The sequence below is a fragment of the Myxocyprinus asiaticus genome, chromosome 6, assembly GCF_019703515.2.
Source record: "Myxocyprinus asiaticus isolate MX2 ecotype Aquarium Trade chromosome 6, UBuf_Myxa_2, whole genome shotgun sequence".
Classification (NCBI taxonomy): Eukaryota; Metazoa; Chordata; class Actinopteri; order Cypriniformes; family Catostomidae; genus Myxocyprinus; species Myxocyprinus asiaticus.
The window spans coordinates 3,227,424-3,244,579 of NC_059349.1; the positions used below are offsets into that span (position 1 = coordinate 3,227,424).

The following is a 17,156-nucleotide window of genomic DNA, read 5'->3' on the forward strand; positions in this document are numbered from 1 at the left end:
TCTCTACAAAGGATGAAATGAAAAATGAATAACACAAATATTATCTCAACTTTGACAAACTTAAAGCGGACTAGAGTAACGTACCATAAACCCATAATCAATAAATATAATAGAATAAGAACGAAGTATTACATATATTAAAAATAACAAATACAAAACATAAAAGTGGCTTCATCGCAAAGCCCATTTACAACACTAAATCGAAGTAATCGAACTGTCCGCTGAAATATACTGAAAACGATATACAAAAATTTTAAGCTTCAATAATAAAATGTGAAAGACATGCACATAATCGGTATTTCGAAGATAAACACAACTTAATATATACAGGTGCATCTCAATAAATTAGAATGTCGTGGAAAAGTTCATTTATTTCAGTAATTCAACTCAAATTGTGAAACTCGTGTATTAAATAAATTCAATGCACACAGACTGAAGTAGTTTAAGTCTTTGGTTCTTTTAATTGTGATGATTTTGGCTCACATTTAACAAAAACCCACCAACTCACTATCTCAAAAAATTAGAATATGGTGACATGCCAATCAGCTAATCAACTCAAAACACCTGCAAAGGTTTCCTGAGCCTTCAAAATGGTCTCTCAGTTTGGTTCACTAGACTACACAATCATGGGGAAGACTGCTGATCTGACAGTTGTCCAGAAGACAATCATTGACACCCTTCACAAGGAGGGTAAGCCACAAACATTCATTGCCAAAGAAGCTGGCTGTTCACAGAGTGCTGTATCCAAGCATGTTAACAGAAAGTTGAGTGGAAGGAAAAAGTGTGGAAGAAAAAGATGCACAATCAACCGAGAGAACCGCAGCCTTTTGAGGATTGTCGAGCAAAATCGATTCAAGAATTTGGGTGAATTTCACCAGGAATGGACTGAGGCTGGGGTCAAGGCATCAAGAGCCACCACACACAGACATGTCAAGGAATTTGGCTACAGTATTCCTCTTGTTAAGCCACTCCTGAACCACAGACAACGTCAGAGGCGTCTTACCTGGGCTAAGGAGAAGAAGAACTGGACTGTTGCCCAGTGGTCCAAAGTCCTCTTTTCAGATGAGAGCAAGTTTTGTATTTCATTTGGAAACCAAGGTCCTAGAGTCTGGAGGAAGGGTGGAGAAGCTCATAGCCCAAGTTGCTTGAAGTCCAGTGTTAAGTTTCCACAGTCTGTGATGATTTGGGGTGCAATGTCATCTGCTGGTGTTGGTCCATTGTGTTTTTTGAAAAGCAAAGTCACTGCACCCGTTTACCAAGAAATTTTGGAGCACTTCATGCTTCCTTCTGCTGACCAGCTTTTTAAAGATGCTGATTTCATTTTCCAGCAGGATTTGGCACCAGCCCACACTGCCAAAAGCACCAAAAGTTGGTTAAATGACCATGGTGTTGGTGTGCTTGACTGGCCAGCAAACTCATCAGACCTGAACCCCATAGAGAATCTATGGGGTATTGTCAAGAGGAAAATGAGAAACAAGAGACCAAAAAATGCAGATGAGCTGAAGGCCACTGTCAAAGAAACCTGGGCTTCCATACCACCACAGCAGTGCCACAAACTGATCACCTCCATGCCACGCCGAATTGAGGCAGTAATTAAAGCAAAAGGAGCCCCTACCAAGTATTGAGTACATATACAGTAAATGAACATACTTTCCAGAAGGCCAACAATTGACTAAAAATGTTTTTTTTATTGGTCTTATGATGTATTCTAATTTTTTGAGATAGTGAATTGGTGGGTTTTTGTTAAATGTGAGCCAAAATCATCACAATTAAAAGAACCAAAGACTTAAGCTACTTCAGTCTGTGTGCATTGAATTTATTTAATACACGAGTTTCACAATTTGAGTTGAATTACTGAAATAAATGAACTTTTCCACAACATTCTAATTTATTGAGATGCACCTGTAAGTAAATTGTTATCCACATAATGACAGACACATTACAGACAACTCACCTTGCTCTCTGCTATGTTATGTTTAAATAACTCCGCCCCTCACTTCCGGCCTGAGATGTGTGGCCTGGAGTGTGTGTCCTGAAATGTGTGCACTGCGGGGCTGCAGCTGGATACTATTGTGTCTGTCAATTTGACAGAAAGTACAAGTATTATGGTCAAAGTTAAATCGAAGTTTTAAAAATTAACTTGAAGGATATATACCATTAAATATTTTAAAGTGAGTTTCCTTTGCTTTAGGAGCCACTGGAAAACTAATATACTGGATTCGCAATTTTTTTGCAGTTGGTTTATCATAGGATACAATTTAGAATTAAAGGAAGAATGAATATGTTTGTTGGGAAGCATTATCATTAGGTCGTTACCATCAAAGAGAAGGAATGGGGGTTCGCATGAGCCATCTAGTGAACAAAGGTGTTTCATACTAAGTGAATAGAACTTTTTGGAATGGCATTTATAATATGTTCAAATTGTTTGTGTTCACAATATAGGTTGCATTTAGCACAGAAATCTTTGAAAGTTAACAGATTCCCATCATCATCCATTAAGTGAACTACAGACTAGATAACCTTTTTGAGCTAATCAATAATACATAGAGACTTATATCTGGATAAAACAAATCTGTTATTCCAAATGGGGGTCCTATGTGGGGTAAAATTGTGATTATATAATAACTTCCAATATAGCAAAATCTGTTGGTGAAAAGAAGATAATTTGACTGGAAGTTTTGAAATAATAAAGTCACATTTTAATAGGAAATCAATTCCACCCAATCTCCTAAATATACCTTTGGGAATGCTAAACCAAAAACTATTTTCATTAGTTATAAAAAAAATGTAACCATTTGATCTTCAACATGCCATTTATACACTGAAAATCAAAGGCTTGTAATCCACCATTCTCGTAATCTTGTGTAAATTGTGCTTAATGTAGTGTACACGCATTCTCCATATAAAATTAAAATTAATTTGATTAATGGTCTTAAATTGGAAATAGAGAGGCAAGATGCAGGGTAAATGCACCTGGCAAGACTCTCCATTTTAGTTAAATAAATCCTTTCAAAAATAGATAAATCCCTTTGCATCCATACATCAAGTCTACCTTTGCATTCATTCCATCTATTCCATATATTTTGCTTTTCCTTGATAGCCTCATCCTTGGAAATGTGTATACCTAAATATTTAACACTCGAGTTGACTGGGATATTATATGCAGCTTCAAGGGAGCATTCATTTATTGTGATAATTTCACATTTACCAATATTAAGTTTTAAACCTGAAAATTTGGAAAAATAATTATTTCAATTGCTTTGGGAATCTGATCAAGAGCTTTTAAAAATAAAGTTGTATTGTCCGCCAATTGACTAATCACAATTTGATGTCCAAACACATGTAGTCTTTCAATATTTGAGTTTTTTATAAGAATGGCCAACATCTCTGTAGCCATAATAAATAATGAGGGTGAGATGGGGCAACCTTGTTAAACCCCTCTTTTGATGTCAAATCTAAGTGAAGTACCTGTTGGCAAGGCAACTGAGCAATTAGCACCTGTGTAGAACAACTGAATAACCTTACGGAAATTTTCAACAAACCCATACATTTGTAAACATTTAAAAATAAAAGAATGATCCAGCATATCAGATGCTTTATAGAAATCTAAAAATAAAATAATCCCATCTTCTTCTATTTCTTTGTTATACTCTAGCAAGTCTAAAACCAGTTGAATATTATTATGTATAGATCGGCCTCTAATAAATCCAGTTTGTGTCTCCCCAATAACTTTAGATAAACCAAGTTTCAAGCGATTATTATATATATGGGTTAACAGTTTATAGTCATTATTTAACAAAGTTATAGGTCGTAAATTGTCCAACAATCTAGGGTCCTTCTCCGGTTTGGGAATAAGCATGATTAATCCTTGTCTCATTGAGCTAGGTAGGACCGAATTCTTAGATATTTCCTGAAAAGCCGCAAAAAGAAATTCCCTTAATAGACCCCAAAAATGACAAAAAAATTCTGAGGTAAGACCATCTGCCAGGTGATTTATCTAATGACAAACACATGACAGCAGAATCAAGCTCTTCAATTGTTAATTCTTGCCACTTGAATGCATTTCCTGCAGAAGAGTACAATGAGCTTTCCTCTCTTTACAAAACCAAAATTTCTTTTTGTACTATCTCTTAGACCCCTAACATTTAGCGAAAAAAAGAAATACAGCCATTGAGCTGAAACATAGAACAATATCAATATTAACAAGCACAATAAAGAATCACTGCTGGGGATATAACAACACCAGCTATCGAAGTTTGATACAGAAGCAAAAGAAAAATGTAAACTGATGCTCTGGCAGGTAGCAATTTCACATTCAGATCTCACTACTCATAGCCTCATCTTAACTTCATGAGAATAATCAGTCCATGCTGTTATTTGCAGATTAAATTAAATGGCCATCGATGTATCCCAAAGGACCGCGATAGTATGCCTTTTTACCGGCGTTCCTAGTGTGGCAGGGTAAGTAGTAACTCCACCTCCTCTTCCTGATGATTAATCAGTCGGGCAGCATTGTTTGATCTCCCAATGGCTTATTAGTGTTGGGGAAAGAGTGTATATATAGATCACGTTCTTCCACCAGGAACTGTTATTGAGTAACCGCCTTTTTTCGGTGTTACACATCATTGTCAGAGAGTGGGGTTTGGCGAGCCTTTGTTTTCTGCCATTGGCAGCCATTGATCGCTGACCATCCATAGTGTATTTCTGATTTGTTCGGTGTTGATCTGTGCTTGACGTTTCCTCACGCTCCTGGCGATCTGAGTGTGTTCTCAAAGAGAGTCCCATTGCCGGGAACTCACTGTCTTTAAGATGCTGCTGTTTTGCTTTACTTAGTTTCATTTTGCATTGTTTTGTTAGCTTAGTTTAATTTGGAACAGTTTTTGACCGCAAATGGAGCTGCTGATTGCTATCTATAGCCAGTGTTTCTCTGTACGCTTAATGATTTCTTGTCTTTCAGTTATGATGGCCAGTGTGTGTATTAAATGCCAGCTTTGGGTTTTTGGAAGTCACAGTATCCTGTTTGGCTCCTCTAAGCTAAGTTGCGGTTTCAGCCCATGCGGTTTGAATTAGTGTTTTAAGTGCTTTTGAGCTTTTTCCTATTTTGTGTTTATGTATGTCTGTAATGCTCGTTGAGCAATATTGCATTCTGTATGTTATTTTTGTTTAAAAATAATTTTCTTTAGGACTTATTTTCTTTGTTAATTGTGTGGGGAACTTTTATTCATTTTTGTGTCTGTGTTTTGATTTGTTACAGGAGCTGAGGCCTGAAGAGCAGGGGGTTGGACTGTTGGTGGCGGTGTTTCATTTTCCCTTTTGTGCTGTGCTGTGAATCACCATTGATTTGGAATGCGTGCACGTGTGTGAGGGGATTTTGTGTTTGTTTTAATTTTTGGTTGTTGATAATACATTCAGCCTACTTCTTGCTGGCAAGCCTCAGTCTCATAATTGTGTTTTTCTTTTCTTGGTTTTCTGTCAACTCAATACTGAAGATGTTGTGATAATTGGACATTTTAATAATATATTGTCTCAGTGCTGTATCACTTTTTTACTATTTGCTACTTGTGTGTTGTGCCCATTGCATAGGGCAATAAATGTTTTAGACTCTTGTGTAATAAAAAAAAAAAAAAACATTATTTTGTACACCTGCATCTCCTGCCCTGTTAATGGGACTGGGACTTGTGTGGCCTTATTGGTCTTCGCTTGTGAATTCCCAGGGCGGAAGTCCCTGGGTGGCGTAATCGTTAGTTTAACCTTGGAGTGTGAATTCCTTGTACCCTCCTATGCCACAAAGTGGCGCAGTCGGCAGGATGTTCCATATTTTGGGCGGACTCGTGGGTGCTAATTGATGGAGATTTTGGATTGGTATTTAAAATGGTTTTGTGTGTGTTCTATTCTTCTTTTTCTTTTTTTTCTCCCCTTAGAAGCAAAACAGCAGCGCCCGTTTGACAGGAGGGTAAATCGAGTGTCCGTGCTCTCTGATTGTGTTTTCCCTGGGTGGCTTCTTAATTTGGGGTATGTGGAAATTATTATTATGGAGGAGGATCTCCAGCAGCTTAGGGAGTTGGTGGCGCAATTGAAAGCAGATAACAAAAAGCTGCGTCAAGAACATGTGTGAGCCTGGTGCTTTGCCTGCTATGGCCCAGTCTCAATCGGTTGGTGCTGACTTGCCTGAGTGATTTGTTTTTGTACCTAAGGACAGAAAGTGCCCCAAGTTTAATGGCAAGTCAGGCATTAGCGAATGGATTGAGGAGGCTCAAGCTTGTATTCGTATTTGCCATTTGTCCAATTTTGATCAGGCCTTCTTTTTGTTTGACCACCTAGAGGGAGAGGCACGGGAGGAGATCCGGTACCATCCTGATAGTGAACTGAGGGACCCGGGGAAAATTTTTGCCACGTTGCATGAGGTGTATGGGTGTTCCGCGTCTCGTGGCCTTGCAAGAGTCTTTCAAGAAAGCAACTGGAAGGGAAGACTCTGTTAGAATTTTCCCTTGCCTTAATGGGCCTCATGAAAAAAGTTGAACAACAATCTGTCGTTGCGTTGAATGCACCCATTTTATTGCGTGATCAATTTGTAGAGCACATAATTGATAGTGCTCTTCGCCGAGAACTCAAACAGTTATTATGTTGCCAACCAACAGTTACATTATTAGAGGTGATAAGATGACAATCAGTCAGGTTTCAAAAGTGGACACTCCACGAGACTGCCCTGCTGTCTGTCACTGAGTCGCTGAGACGGGTGAAAGCTGAATCCAGATCATCCGTCCTGATTCTGCTGGACCTTTCTGCAGCCTTTGACACAGTCAACCATCAGATCTTACTCTCTACCCTCTCCTCGCTGGGCATCACAGGAATTGTGCTTGACTGGTTTAACTCCTATCTCTCAGGTAGGTCCTTCAAGATAGCCTGGAGAGGTGAGGCATCCAAGCCTCATCAGCTACTTACTGGGGTACCTCAGGGATCAGTGCTTGGGCCACTTCTCTTCTCTATATACACAACATCACTGGGACACATCATTCAGGCACATGGTTTCTCTTACCATTGCTATGCTGATAACACGCAACTCTACTTTCCAGCCCAACGACACCACAGTGACTACTCGAATTTCTGCCTGCCTGGTAGACATCTCGTCCTGGATGGAGCACCACCTGCAACTCAACCCAGCCAAGACTGAACTCCTTGTCTTTCCAGCCAGCCCTGCTGTTGAACACATCACCGTGCAGCTGGGTGCAACTACAGTAACGTCTTCCAAATCTGTCAGAAATCTAGGGGTAACCATCGATAACAGACTAAATTTCACAGACCACATCTCAAAGACCGCAAGATCATGTAGATTTACACTCTACAATATCAGGAAGATAAGACCATTTCTCTCTGAACATGCCACACAACTTCTTGTCCAGTCACTTGTCATAACTAGACTGGACTACTGTAACGTTCTCATTGCAGGCCTCCCTGCATGTGCAATTAGACCCCTGCAAATGATCCAGAATGCAGCAGCACGTCTGGTCTTTAATGAACCAAAGAGAGCGCATGTTACACCACTCCTTGTCTCTCTCCACTGGCTGCCAGTTGATGCACGTATCAAATTCAAGGCTCTGATGCTGGCATACAGAACAGTCACTGGGTCTGCTCCAGCATACCTAAAATCATTTATGCAGAGCTATGCACCCACTAGAAGCCTGCGGTCAGCTAAGGAACGTCACCTTGTTGTACCAACACAGAGGCACCAAAACACTTTCCCGGACTTTCAGCTTCATCATACCACATTGGTGGAACAACCTTCCCAACTCCATCCATGAAGCTGACTCACTTTCTGTCTTCAAAAAATGACTAAAAACACATCTTTTCCATGAGCACTTAACCAGTCGTTAAAAAAAAAAAACAATTCCTGTTGCACTTTCTGTTTTGAATACTATTCTGATGCTAGTGAAACTTTGTAATACGGCACTTTTCATACCACTGTCTCCTTAAGATGAATCGCTTATGTTTTCCTCTTTTGTAAGTCACTTTGGATAAAAGCGTCCGCCAAATGAATAAATGTAAATGTAGGTGCATAGTGAAGCGATTAGATTGGAACGAGAAGGGATGCCTGGGGGTGCGAGGGGTCGTAGTCAATCCATCCCATTGTCTTATGGTATTCAGTATGGAGTTCAGGGAGAATCACCTTCTGCTGCATGTGGTCCTTCGACAACCTCTGAAATGGGCGAATTGAAAGAAATGTTGAAAGCACAACAAAATCAGCTAAATCAGCTTACTCAGAGTTTCGCTCTGTTCCAAGAGTCCCGCTCGCATAATCGATCCTCTCGTTATGGCTCTGTAATTTGCAGACATTGTCAACAGCCGGGCTATTTTCCTCGAGAATGTGATTAAAACGTGTTTCTCCGCGTCCTCAATTGGTAGCTCCCCTATCATCGCCTTTGCCTGTGGATGGGCGGCGTCAGGCCCGTCAGCCTTCGGAAAACTAGTCCCCACAGAATTGCAGAGCCACAGCTCGGTTGGGGGGCCTATTGGCTCAGGTATGTTAAATGATGTTGGTTCCGGGCCATATTTAATGTCATTGTGCCCTCATCTTCTGGTTTGTATTGGGGGGATTCCAATCCCTTGCTTAATCGACACTGGTTCTATGGTGTCTACAATAACTAAAAGCTGTTTCCTTAAGAATTTTGAACCATGGGGGCAGGATCGCCTGCGACGTTGTCAGTGGTTGCAGCTCAGGGAGACTAATGGTCTTGCTATTCCCTATATAGGATACATTGAGCTGGATATTGATTTGTGTGGTAGAGTAGTATTAGGTTGCGGAGTGTTGGTGGTCAAGGACCCTCCTGGTTGTTGTGCGCTCAAGTTCCCGGTGTTTAGGGATGAATGTCCTTAGTCGGTGTTACCAGGAACTTTTTGGGCAGCATGGCTCAACCCTCTTTAATCTACCTTTTTTAGTATCCGAAGCTCCTAGTGTTGTAATGCAGGCCTTACAGCATTGCCGCCAAATTAATGCACAAACCCCTGGGCCAGTGAGTAAGGTAAGGGTACGAGGTCATAGGGCGTGTCGCGTTTCGGGCGCCATGATGCAAATCGTAGCAGCAATGTGTGCTGAACTGTATTCTGGTGAGGCTGTGCTGTTTGAACCTCTTGATTCGGGCCTCCCTGCAGGGTTGCTGGCGTCTCCAGCCCTAGTACCAGTGATTCGAGGCACTGTTCACATACCCGTGGTTAATGTAGGCACTGTGGATGCATTGTTGTATCCCGGCCTGCTGGTAGGTACTTTGAGCAGTGTATTTGTGACTAGTTTGCCCAGAGGGATTACAGAGGTTAAGACAGTGGCCGCTACTGTTAGCTCCCATGTCTTTCAGAGTGAACCCACGGTTCCCGAACAAATTGAGTCTGTTGATTTGACTGCTGTGTCACAGGACTGTAAGGGGGAAGTCACCCACTGGTCCAAGGATGGCAGCCAATGGCATGGCTGAAAGTCTCCTGCGTGTTATGTCTTATCGTGCGCGACATTAAATAATACTTTGATTATTTGATTTGAGTTCCATGTTTTATTAATCTTATCAATTCTTTTCTTTTTCATCTGACTCCTATTATGAAAAACCTCGTTGATTTATCTATGCTCTGAATTTTAGTAATTCTTGCTTTTAGACTGCATTTGTTATTTCAATGTTATTTGGGTCCTGTGCTGGCCGGACACAGGTCCTTTTTAACTACAAGTTCATCAGTTTCAGATATTAGTAAGTTTTAGACTAAGTTCATATAGATTCTCAACTCACCGTTTAGCCCCAGTCAATTAAGTTCTGTTTTACAGATTCTCGGTCCTACTCTTAGTATTCCCATTTAATTCTACTTGGCTAAGTTCTATTATAGATTCTCGGTTCGCCGTTTACCCTTTTAGTACATACTTAACTAATGGGTTACTTCTGAAGTAGCTTAATTAAGCCAACTCTGACCATAGATTTGTATTTCATAAGAAATATACTAGAAAACAGTCCTTCAGAATGAATCATAATAACAATTTATTTACCAGGTAATAGTAATACATTCAAACAATCCAATTAAAATAATAAATCAAACTCAAAGCTATCAGTGAACCAAGCATTATAATATAAAGTTGCATTCCATTCAAACATTTACCAAACATAAGAAATACAAATTGCAATTACCTGGTAGAGAAAAAACTACACAGTGTTTACTGTGTGGATCTTCTGGCTACAGAGAGACTTTGATAAATATAAACTACATGCAGCGTTACAGCATGGGAGATCTGGCTTACAGATTCCTTCAAACATTTATCAATATTAAGAAATACCTGGTAGAGACAAACTACATGCAAATGGTAAAGCATGCGAGATCTGGCTTACAGATTCTCCGAGCTTCTCTGCCATCCTTCCTTAAGTACCAAACGATTCCATTGTTATTTCAGATGTGTGTGTTTGATGTTATTTAGGATTTGGTTTACAATTTAGGGAGTTGTAAGTTGACCTTTTGAGTAGGTTGTTTGATGTTTACAAAGAATGCACCTAATCTGCATACAGCATCTGGTCTCTGTGTGAGACCTTGGAGGGGTCATACCCCCTGATAGAATACTGTATTTGACTAAGTTCTTAAATCTTACTTGTGATTTGACTTTGTTGAAAGGGAATGAGACCATTTTACCAGGTGCACTGAGACCTCTTGAATGATACCAAACATGTATGATCAGCAAACCTTTTACATTACAGAACAGGATAAGTCATAACTTAGTTTTTAGTGTCCTTAAAGTGACCTGAGGTGAGAGAGAGAGCAGATGTGAGTGTGATTTGCGTTTTATGGTCCCCAATCAGTGGGGTGTGTTTTCTCAGGTGGAGATGCTCCTCTGCGAGAACCAACATCATAAAACTCTCACACAGAGTTCTTTGACTTTCCCGGAAGTGATGCAGGCAATTTTTGTGACCGTCTTACAGGACAAACAAGATCAGGTTAGGGTACTGCTCCGAAAATAACAGTCAGTGTTTTCGGCTTACGATGGTGATTTTGGGGTGTACTGACCTAATTTCTCATGACATCCCTCTTACAGATGATAACCCAGTCCGGCAGAGGTATCAGCGGATACCGCCTTCCGAGTATGATGTTGTAAAGACTCACATCAACCAGCTTCTGAAAGCTCAGGTAATAAGGGAAAGTTGTAGTCCTTACGCTTTCCCTATTGTCCTGGTCAAGAAGAAGGACGGTAGTCTGTGCATGTGTGTAGACTACCGGCAATTGAATTCAAAGACTCAGAAGGATGCTTTCCCTTTGCCTCGTATTGAGGAATCGTTAGATGCCTTAACAGGAGCCCGTTCGTTTTCCACATTGGATTTGGCCAGCGGGTACAATCAGGTGCCGGTCACCGAGAAAGATAGGGCCAAAACTGCTTTCTGCACTCTATTTGGTCTTTTTGAATGGAACAGAATGCCCTTTGGGCTCTGTAATGCCTCTAGTACGTTTCAACGTCTGATGGAGAGGTTGTTTGGAGACCAGCAACAGCAGTCTTTTATATCTTGACGATATAGTGGTCTTCTCTTCCTCGGTGGCCCAACATTTGGAATGACTAGAGGTTGTCCTGAGTTGGCTGCAGCATGAGGGTTTAAAAGCGAAGTTGGGGAAAGTGCACTTTCAATAAGAGGTAAAGTACTTGGGACTTATCGTGTCATCTCAGGGTGTGGCCACGGATCCCAGTAAAGTGGAGGTAGTGACACAGTGGCAACGTCCCACTAGTATCACAGAGTTGCACTCTTTTCTGGGTTTTGCGGGTTATCGCCATTTTGTAGAGGGCTTTTCTAAGTTGGCGGCCCCTCTGCATAAGTTGGTAGCAGAATTAAGTGGTAGTTGATCTCGGCAACAAGCAAAGCAGAGTTTTTCTACTGCTTGAACTGTTCAGTGCCAGGAAAACTTTGATTCCCTGAAAGGTAAGTTCACCACAGCCCCGGTTCTGATGTATGCAGATTTCTCCTTGCCTTTTATCTTGGAGGTGGACGCAAGTCATAGGGGGTTCGGAGCTACTCTGTCCCAAGAGCAGGGAGGTAAGGTGAGGCCGATTGCTTACACGAGTCGCAGTCTTAGGCCCACTGAGTGCAATACATCAATGTATAGCTCAATGAGATTGGAGTTTCTGGCACTCAAGTGGGCCATGGCTGACAAGTTTCAGGAGTATTTACTGGGGCATAAGTGTTTACGGATAACAATCCTCTTAGTCATTTGGCATCAGCTAAGTTGGGGGCTATGGAACAGCATTGGGCTGCACAGCTCTCTGCGTTTTGATTTTGAGGTTCGTTATTGATCTGGGAAGAGTAATGGTAATGCAGATGCTTTTTCCCGGCAGCCCCCACTGAATAGTGAAGAGGTAACTGGGCTGCTTCCAATTACAGCGATTCCTGGCTCTGAAAGGCAAGCAGTAGAGGCTGAATTGGCCCTTTTGGCCACTCAAGCTGTTATGACTATTCTGCCCAGTCGTTCACCAGCTGACATGAGATGCCTGCAGGAGTCTGACTTACTTATTGGGGAAGTACTGCCATTTTGGCAGCGTAGGGTGTTTCCCAGTCACCAAGAGCGTCAGTCATTGTCTAAGGATACAGTGACCTTCATCAGTGGGACCGTTTCGTGGAAAAGGAAGGGGTCCTGTATTGCTGCATTTTCCGTCCTTACGGGAGGGAGGAGCTCCTGCAGTTGATCTTGCCCTCCAGGTTGAAGTGTGAGGTTCTGACTGGGCTGCACCAGGAGCATGGACACCAAGGCATAGAGCGTACAACTGAACTGGTCTGGCAGAGATACTATTGGCCGGTATGTTCAGAGATGTGGCTCGCTGTGTCAGGAATGTGAGCGGTGTCAGTCTGCAAAAGATGCCCGACCAGTGGCCTCTAGTTTTATGGGACATCTGTTGACCTCAAGGCCTAATGAAACCTTGGCCATTGATTTTATTGTCCTTGAGCCCTCTAGTTTAGGGTTGGAGCATGTCTTGGTGATGACTGTCTTCACCAAGTATACCCTAGCTGTTCCCACACAGGACCAATGGGCCGAGACAGTGGCACAAGTACTAGTGGTTGAGTGGTTCTATAAGTTTGGGGTTCCTGGTCATATACATCCCGACCAGGACCGCAACTTTGAATCCACACTGATTCAGCAACTTTGTGACTTGTATAAGATTCAAAAGTCTCATACTACTCCTTATCATCCGGCTGGTAATGGGAAGTGTGAACGATTCAATAGAACCCTGCATAACCTTCTGCGCACCCTACCTCCATCCAGTAAGAGGGATTGGGTTGCTTGTCTCCCACAGGTACTGTTCAGTTATAACACCACTATCCATCAAGCTACCGGTGAGTCCCCGTATTTCTTGAAGTTTGGGAGGGGGGCTCCGTGTATACCATCACACCTGTAGAAGATCTGGATTAGAGAAGGCAGGTCCATAGGTCATTGTTAAAGCTCCGAATTCAGAAGGACTCTTTCATTCCCCCTTGTTGAAAATCCTGTAGTTGATCAGGTCCCCTCCAAGGAGGTTGATGAGTTGGAGGAGGCTGATTTGTTGGTTTTAGTGCCAGAAACCTCTCTGGTCTTTCTGGAGCGAGTATGTGATGACCCCCAGAGTTTTCTGGTGCCCCCTGAGATTGCAACCAGGGTATTAGAAACTTTGGAACAACTGGAAGTTGAGGTAACTGAACAATCTGTATCTTTTTCTGTAACAGTGGTTGGACCCCTGGTGGGTGAGGGAGCAGTACGGGGCACATGGCGAGCTACAGCTGGCCAACACTCTAATGTCTATCATCTTCCATGGGCGGGGGGGGGGATTGGGGCAACAGATGTGTCCTCTTCTGAGCCAACATCCAGCTCTGTTTCTGTCATCTTTAGGCCTTGGGACTAACTTAGGGGGGTGGAGCTGTTTCGAGTTACCATCGGGGCTATGATAGAAAAGTAGGGGGTAGAATGTGGCAGGGTAAGTGGTAACTCCACCTCCTCTTCCTGATGATTAATCAGTCGGGCAGCATTGTTTGATCTCCCAGTGGCTTATTAGTGTTGGGGAAAGAGTGTGTGTGTATATATAGATCGCGTTCTTCCATTAGGAATTGTCACTGAGTAACCGCCGTGTTACACATCATTGTCAGAGAGGTAAGGCTATCAGTTATGTGGCTAATAAACGCTTGTGATTGGTGTGTTGACTAAAGTTAGCCTGCTTGTTTTGTAGTTGGTTTGGAGAGCCTTTGTTTTCTGGCCATTGGTGGATTTGATCGTTGCCCATCCATAGGTAGGAAGATAATTTTGATTCCGCATTAATGCACTCATTCTCCCCTTCCTGGGGGGTAGGTTTATATGACAAATGGTATGTTTTCTTTCCATCTACAGTGCGTATTTCTGATTTGTTCGGTGTTGATCTGTGTTTGACGTTTCCTCGCGCTCCTGGTATGTATCCCTTCTCATACGATTGCTCTAGAATTAATATTTATTATAATCATAAATATGTGTGTTCTAGGCGACCTGAGTGCATTCTCAAAGAGGGTCCCATTGCCAGGGTTGCGGGGAACTCGCTGTCTTTAAGACGCTGCTGTTTTGCTTTACTTTGTTTGATTTTGCATTGTTTTGTTTACTTGGTTTAATTTGGAACAGTTTTTGACCGTCTGAGGCCAGTGTTTCTCTGTACGCTTAATGATTTCTGGTCTTTCAGTTATGGCGGCCAGTGTGTGACCTAAATGCCAGCTTTGTGACCTGCTTTGGATTTGTTGGAAGTCACAGTATTTCAGCCCATGTGGTTTGAATTGGTGTTTTAAGTACTTTTTGATCTTTTTCCTATTTTGTGTTTATGTAAGTCTGTAATGCTTCGTCAGCAATATTGCATTCTGTATGCTATTTTTGTTTAATAATAATTTTCTTTAGGACTTATTTTCTTTGTTAATTGTGTGGGGAACTTTTATTCATTTTTGTGTCTGTGTTTTGATTTGTTACAGGAGCTGAGGCCTTAAGAGCAGTGGGGTGGACTGCTGGTGACGGTGTTTCATTTTCCCTTTTGTACTGTGCTGTGAATCACCATTGTGAGAGGGATTTTGTGTTTGTTTTAATTTTTGGTTGTTGATAACACCTTCATTCAGCCTACTCCCTGCTGGCAAGCCTCAGTCTCGTAATTGTGTTTTTCTTTTTCTGTCAACCCGATACTGAAGATGTTGTGATACCTGGACCTGTTTTCTTTTCCAAGACCGTATATTTCTGTTTATATTCTTTAATCTCTGCAGCATTAAACTCCATCGATTTGGAGATAGTTGCAATCACAATGCTGTTTTGTCTGATTTTGTCGGCGATGTCCTCCAGCTTTCTATCTTGAGAATCAAATCTCACCGTTAAGGGGTTAATCGCCTGGAGCAATGCTGCATTAGAGATATCAGTTTCGTCTGGTTGAACCTTTTTTGTGGGAAGCATCCCGTCGTCTTTCCTTGGTGTTTTCTTGACCGTAGCTGTGATCCGTTTCTATGGATACACTTTGGGCTCTGTTTGTTAAATGCGCCATGTTCCGCAAGTCGCAAACTTGTTGACTGAATTGATCTCAAATGTTTTAAAGAAACAAACAAGGGCAATAGTGATTTGTTGAATTAATCACTTCAATTTCTGAGGCCAGTATATGAGAAAGTGGCAATAAAGCGTATAACTGAGGATAGTAACTGCCAGAGCTCAGCAAAACATGTGCGCCTAGTTCGCCATCTTGCCGGAAGTCCGCTCACTCATTTCGTTTACTCACTGCCATTCACTATATAGAAAATAGTGAATGAGTGAACAAGTGGTCGATTTCAGACATAGTTATGGTGTTTTTGATGTGAAAATAGTTGAGAGGTAAGCATTTATTTTATTATTACGGTTTAATGTTTATTGTATTATTAGATGGGTGATGTCTAGTTAACTCTTCTTCTGCGACTGGTAGGTGTTGAGGTTCCTTTACGACTCAGTACACTTGACATTGCGTAGTTACGCATATGGGGAGTGCCTTCATACACGACCTTGTTGAAACCTCCACAATAACGGCAATATTCTAATATTGGCTATGGTGTTTGAGCCCCGCCTATTTTTGCGCAAAACTGTCCGCTATAAAAACAGGTGCACAAACACCATTTCCTCAATTTCTTCCTTCAAGACAGCAATCATCTCTTGTCTAGAAGCCCTCTATCTTCGCCATCGATATACACGCGTCAGTGGGCGGAATCTTCGCAGGAAAACTTTCCGCTCCCCTGCTGTGTTCCAGTGAACATCACACCGCCTCGCCAATTGACGCTTTGCTGGTGAACGGGCCTCAGCATCCTGATTTCCTGCAGCGCTTCGGTAGGGTTTGTGTATCCTTACAAAGCAATTGTATATTGTGTATTTTATACTGTGTGATATAAATATATATTAATTTATATATTTATATATCTAAAAGAGTCACCTACGTGTTCTAGTCTTTTTAAAGATGTTCCGTAAGTGTTCCTTGTGCGAGAGGCACATCCCGCCGTCAGATCAGCATGAGAGCTGTGTTTACTGCCTGGACCACGCCATGGAGACAGACTGTCCTCACTGTGAGGGCATGAGTCTCAAGATGCTTCGCTCGCGAATCACCCTCGTTCTGAGGGATGATTCAGCCTCACAAGCCCTCCCACCCGCCTCTTCTGTGATACCCGAGGATTGACACGAGGAGGCATGACGGGGCCGCGAGGTCGAGTAGGAGGAGTTTGAGGTGGTCCTTGTGGCGGCACACACCCCGCGAGACCCTCAATCTCTCCGAAGCACGTTTTCTGATAAACTATGTGCGAGATGAGCTCCGGCCTTCTGAAAGAGCAGAAGGCCTCGTCTCGTGCAGCGGTTCTGACGCTGGGGATAATAATGACTAAGTCACTTGTCTCGCTGCATCAGGCGAGTGGTCAGTGGATGAAGCTGCTGCCCCTCCCCCCCAGCGAGGGCGAGGAAATTGAACGTGCCACTGACAGGGAGATGCTCCACGTCCTTACAAGAGCAGTCGAAGAGCTTCACCTTGAGTGGTCTCCCCCAGAGGAACCTGAACAGTCTCACCTTGATGAATGGTTCCAGCAGTCTGGACGCCGTCAAACGGCAGCATCCCACAAATCTGCTCCATTCTTCCCCGAAGTTCATAACGAACTATCCATGTCCTGGCGCGAGACCTTATATGGCGCGGTCGCGCA

General features: G+C 42.3%; 1 protein-coding gene and 1 long non-coding RNA gene across 2 annotated transcripts in view; one reads left to right on the plus strand and one right to left on the minus strand.

Annotated features, from left to right (window-relative positions):
* LOC127442946 (gastrula zinc finger protein XlCGF7.1-like) overlaps positions 1 to 17,156 on the plus strand; it is an 898,889-nt gene that overhangs the window by 247,160 nt on the left and 634,573 nt on the right. The gene's annotated exons all lie outside the window — the stretch shown is intronic.
* The window catches only part of LOC127443003 (uncharacterized), a 62,723-nt gene continuing 55,934 nt past the window's right edge, over positions 10,368 to 17,156 (minus strand). Inside the window, exon 3 of the long non-coding RNA XR_007897582.1 lies at positions 10,368 to 10,473. This is a non-coding gene — a long non-coding RNA (uncharacterized LOC127443003). The remainder of the gene's footprint in view (positions 10,474 to 17,156) is intronic.